Genomic DNA, 6,000 nt, shown 5'->3' with positions numbered 1-6,000 from the left:
AACAATGCTCATGAGGTTACCGATGCTGAACAGACGCGACGTCCTTTTGGCATAAATCAAATTTTGAAGGAGCTTCGCTTTTATTCTCTTTAAACAAATTTCAAATATTTAAGTACTTGAAAATTCCGCTAAACGGATGTTTCTTCCGATAAATTCGAAGATGAGGTACTTGAGGCGTAACCGCGAAAGTTATCGATCTAAGTTGGCTTAACGATTTGCCGAAAGAAATTATTAGGTACGATTTTTTTAAATGAATAATTACTTATAACAGTTGTAGGTGGTCTTCAATATGCATCGCGGACTTGCGCCCCTTAAATGAGGAACTTGAAGGACAAGGCGCAAAAGTGCAGTTTTTGGCCAAATTGAGATAATCATAAACTCAACTAACTTTCGTTGCGCCGTATATTCTGTGAAAAATTCACAACTAAAATCCAACTTTAAACCATCAAAAAGTGAGTTTAAAATTCCTTCCCATCATAAGGCTCCATGTAACTTTGAAACTTTAAATACGTATTTCTTGAAATAGTAAAAACTGCACTTATGCGCCTTGTTCTTCAAGCTCCTCAAATGGACTGCATTTTGCAATTTGGAACTATAGATTCTGACCCGGTTTAAAAACAACGTATGTGCCATTGGTTTCCCTATGAACATAAGTGTTTTTTCAGATGAGCCAGAATCTATAGTTCCAAATTGCAAAATGCAGTCCAAATGTACTTTGGAGGGGTGAACAGCCGTTTTGATCGCATTTAGCACAAAGAAACCAGCGCGATCACAGTGTTCTCAAAATCGTGCAACTTCTTTTCTTCTACAAATATTCAAAATATGTAGTATTAAAATTTACAATTATTTTCCTATAAAATTGATAATTTGTTTGGTGCGGAGCGAAAACTTTTTGTTATTCTGAAAGGTTTTTAAACTATCAGTTAAAGTTTGATTTATTTATGAAAGATGCTAGGGAGACATTATCAGTTAAAGTGTTATTCATATCTAAAAAGTGCTGGGATAAAGGGGCATGAGACAATGAGACATTATAATTTGACTAAATTATCGACCCCTGTGTATTACTACCAAACCAGCACATATTTTGTCGGCGTTTAGCCGAGGGTAAAACCCTCGTTTCCACCGTCCACCACGAGGAGGAACCGACATCAGACGGCACGCTTCCCGTCCAACTTACAACTCCCATGGCATACGTTAATTTGAAATTCAAAATTTTGAAGAAATTATGAAAAAATTGAGAAGAAATTGTTAAAAAATTGAGAAGAAATTTCGAAGAAATTTTAAAAGACAAAGGCATGGGGCTCATGCCTTTGTTGTTAGTGAGATTTAATAAGGATAACCTTATTTTTAATTTTTTTTTAAATTTAATAATTATTAAAGATCTCATGCCATGAAGAGTTGGGTCGGCGTTCTGGGCGCACCCTCACTCACAACAGTGAACAATTCGCCAATGACCGAATGCAGGGAACTCCTCTACCACCGTGCAATCCAGCAGTGAGACAACAAACTCGTAGCTGGATACTCTCTACAGAGATAGAGATTGCTGAAACTTTGTCCGGCTTGTTCGGCCCAGGAGAACAGAATACCCTGAGCCACGAGACCCCGGAACTCTCGTGAAGTATTCGGCTCGTCCTGCATCAAAACCTACTTCAATCTGCAACATCGCCCCAACCACCAGCCCGTTTGAGAGGCGTCCGACCCTCCGGTTCCGACTTTGCCTGGTCTAAAGTGTCCCGGGGGGGATGACGGCTTTAGACTTAATGCGCAAGCATCGGCAGATACCGGAGGTTGACCAGTACAGGATTGCCAGGCTTCGATCGGTCACCCCTGCAATTGGTCACTGACGAATCGCGCAAAGTCGGTCACAGATCGGGATTTTCAGACCACTGTGTACCGGTTGATCCTTGCACCTCGCGGTTCAAGGATATGGCCTAACTACTATCAGTGGTCCTCTGAAGATCATCGTTCCCCTCATGTTCCTCAGGTTCCGCTTGATCTCTTCCGTAAGCCAGGGATATGGGCTAACAACCAAGGTAATAACGTACCAAGGTTCCGCTTGATCCAAGGCTGCAATGGATATGGCCTAACATCCAAGGTGTAAACAGCCTTGCTGCGCGCGAAGCAGGGCACCAAGGAAGCGGTTGATCCATGCCCGAGCGTATTAGGGATATGGGCTAACAACCAAGGTAATAACGTACCAAGGATGCGCTTGATCCTAAATTGCTCGTTACGATGTGTGAAGAGATATGGGCTAACAACCTGAGGCGAGGGAGGGTGCAGAATCACAACAGGTTTGCCGGCGTTTGGCACGGGTCAGAGACCCGCCCCAGGTCCACCACGAGGAGGCTCCGGCACCAGACCCTTCTCTCTCTTTTCTCACTTTCTTTCTCACTTGCTTTCTCACTTTTGCGTCTCACTTCCTTCCTCACTTATGTGTCTCGCTTTCTTTCTCACTTTTGTGTCTCACTTTCTTTCTCACTTTTGTGTCTCACTTTCCGTCTCACTTTCCGTCTCACTTTCCGTCTCACTTTGTAAAACTTTTTGAATTTATGCGCTCCACTAATCTCAAAATTTAACCTTTCTCCTCAACCCTTTTGTATTTTTACTGATATTTCCAAGTAAATTTATTACTGTTACTGCCTTCTTTAGAGGTGTAAATGGCCTTAGATGCTACAGCACCGCTTTAAAATAAAATTATTTTACTACTACTACCTCCTCACTTTTCTTCCCATCTCACTTACTTTCCATCTCACTTTACTGTTACTGCCTTCTTTAGAGGTGTAAATGGTCTTAGATGCTAAAGTACCGCTTTAAAATAAAATTATTTTACTACTACTACTACTACTACCATCTCACTTTCTATCTCACTTTCCATCTCACTTTCCATCTCACGTTCCACTGTTACTGCCTTCTTTAGAGGTGTAAATGGCCTTCGATGCTAAAGCACCGCTTTAAAATAAAATTATTTTACTACTACCATCTCACTTTCGTTCTTATAAGTTGCCCACTTTATAAAGAAATCCGAAAACGTTTTTTTCCCTACCCCTTACCCACTCTTAAAAATTTACTTCTGAATACTCATCCTGTGAAACTTTTTGAATTTATGCGCTCCACTAATCTCAAAATTTAACTTTTTCCCTCAACCCTTTTGTATTTTTACTGATCCTTTTTGATGATTGTCCATGTAAATGTATTACTATTACTGCCCCCTTTAGAGGTGTAAATGGCCTTAGATGCTAAAGCACCGCTTTAAAATAAAATTATTTTACTACTACCATCTCACTTTCCATCTCACTTTCCTACTCTCTTTCCTTGTCTCTTTCCTTTTCTCTTTTCTTTTCTCTTTTCTTTTCTCTTTTCTTTTCTCTTTCCTTGTCTCTTTCCTTGTCTCTTTCCTTATCTCTTTCCTTGTCTCGTGTTTCATGTAGGCGTTTGAATAGTTAGTACAACACGATAAAGTATTAAGGTAGCTGAAAAAGATATAAAAGGGAATGGTGGGAAAGTATAGATAATAGATCAGGATGGCATGAAACGTAAGAGAGAAATGAAAGATTGGAAATCATCATCATCATTAATATAAACTTCGAAGGATTCAGACTTTCAGCGATTCAACCTTTTTCTATTTCACTCGAGAGGTTGCCAGATTGTGCGATAAATGTGAATATTTTACATTGATTTGAATTGAGAAAAGTGTTAAAAAAGCAACTTATCTGGCAACAATAGAGTCCGGGAGGGACGAGAGGCTGCCTTCCTGGGAAAACCCATGATTTAGCTGGAAATGTCATTAAAACAATTGATTCCGTTTGAAGCATCAATTGTATACTAAGGGAAGCTATTTTAAAATAATAATTGTAAATGGACACAGATGCTACAGAGAGGGAAAATGGAAAGGGAAAGGAAATGAAATTAGGATATGATTACTAATATGCAATCAGAGAGAATAAAACAAAAACATCAGAGAAATTTATATGCGATGAAAGTATAAGAAAAAAACACGAGTGGGCTCATTGCGATTCGGAACTCGAACTATACTATCGTTGAGCAGTTTTTAGACCCCTACGCCACCGATAATCTTCTTAAGAGGTAAAGATGAACTTTTGCTACTTCAGCAAGTCAAATCGCGGAAGGAGATCCATGGATTGTCTTTTTCCGCCACCCGATGGGATGACGTCCCCGTCAAATGTGTTTTTGAAGAAATGATCGATCCCCATCATCGCTTCATCTCCACACATCTATTCATGTGGGAATGATGGCACGCTCTGGCAACAAGGTTCTGTGACGAAATCATTTTTTCCTCCAGAGTCTCCAAAATGTATACATCTTAGTGATCAAATGTCCAATCACTGAGAAAAATGGCTCGCGGAGCGAGCCGAATGTCACTCGCGTAGCGAGTGATCGTGGGTCCAGGGGGCGCAGCCCCTTGGCCTGCCGTTCTGGACGCGCAAAGCGCGTCCAGAACGCCTAGTATTTCATGAAATTTAACGAGGCTGTGAAATATTTCATATTTTTCAGGGGCTAGAGTATGCAACCCGCACTCAAACACACAAAAATAGAAGAAATTCACTATTTTTACATTTCGCGAAACAGGAAAAGCAACCGGTATTTTTCGATATCTTCCATAAATTTCTGAAATTTCATGAAATATTTCGCCTGAAATTTCAAGATTTTATTTTTCATGCAATTTTGTCACCCTGTAATAGATATATATCTATGAAGTTTTGATACTTGTTCAAACACAGCACAATGATCGATTAAAAATAAAATGCATAATATACATTAAAGACGTGTCATTAACTTCCGCAAAAACAGTGGCGCCATCTGCGGTAGGTTTCGACTCGACATCAGCAGGGGCTGTATATTGTAATTGTAGCAAATCAAATAAATTTCGGACGAAAATAACTTTACTGGAGCGAGTCCTTCTCATCCGTAATATCTCTCTTTTCTTCCCGTTCTTCTCTCTTTTCTTCTTGTTCTTCTCTCTCTTTTCTTCTTGTTTATCTCTCTCTTTTCTTCCTGGTCTTCTCTCACTTTTCTTCTATATCTTTATTTCTCTTGTTTATCTCTCTCTTTTCTTCCTGGTCTTCTCTCACTTTTCTTCTATATATCTTTATTTCTGTCTCGTGTTCTCTGGTAGAATAAATTTCACTCAATTGATAAAGTATTTCGATGTAAGAGGATGCAAAATCAATGGCAAATCTTGGGACGCCCAGCACTGCGAAAATTCTGGATTCACGTTTAAGAAGGGAGCATTTCAGCCCCGAAACAAAAATCTCATCGCTATGATGGCGTTTGGGCGGGATATCTCGCAAACTTTTCTTCATTTATGAGTAATAATACCAAATTTTTCAATAATTTATCCATTTGAAACTGTTAGATTGCCTTGTTGCCGTTTCAATAATATTTTGATGACTTTTAATTCATCCTGCTGCAACGGCAAATATGCCGGCTTTTTCATTCGCTGTAGCAGCGTATGGAGAATCATAGAGATGAGCTTGTGTAAAAATGGAAAACTAAAATCCGCCCATTCAAAAATGAATGGTAAATATACGTATATTTTACCCAAAAAAATTGAAGTCGGGACGCGAGGATTGGAGGGCCCGAATCCAGGACTCACCACCATAAGAAAAATCCCAGAAATATATTACTAAAGGAAAAACTAAAAACCACCTTTTCAAGGATAATTAAAGTAAACATATGTATATGTCACAGAAAAAAAGAGGAAAATATCAGAATTGCAGGTCCGGGACTCGTCTTCCGTTCGCAGAGGAATCGGAGGGCCCGAATCCAGGACGCTTCATTCACAAGAAAATAATATTTTGATGAGAGAAAATGGACGTATATTTTACACGTTTCTGAGCAAAAATTTAGAAATGAAGAACTTGCATTTAAAATAAACGTGGGATGCTGGCAGTTACATTTTCCAGAGAAAAAACTGAACCCAACAAAAATTTAAGACAAGCTTATCTCCATGATCCTCCAGCCGCTGCTGAAGCGAATGAA

Source organism: Bemisia tabaci, chromosome 7 (assembly GCF_918797505.1).
Source record: "Bemisia tabaci chromosome 7, PGI_BMITA_v3".
Taxonomy (NCBI): domain Eukaryota; kingdom Metazoa; phylum Arthropoda; class Insecta; order Hemiptera; family Aleyrodidae; genus Bemisia; species Bemisia tabaci.
The sequence above is the reverse complement of the archived record's forward strand: the minus strand, read 5'-3'. Positions refer to the sequence as shown.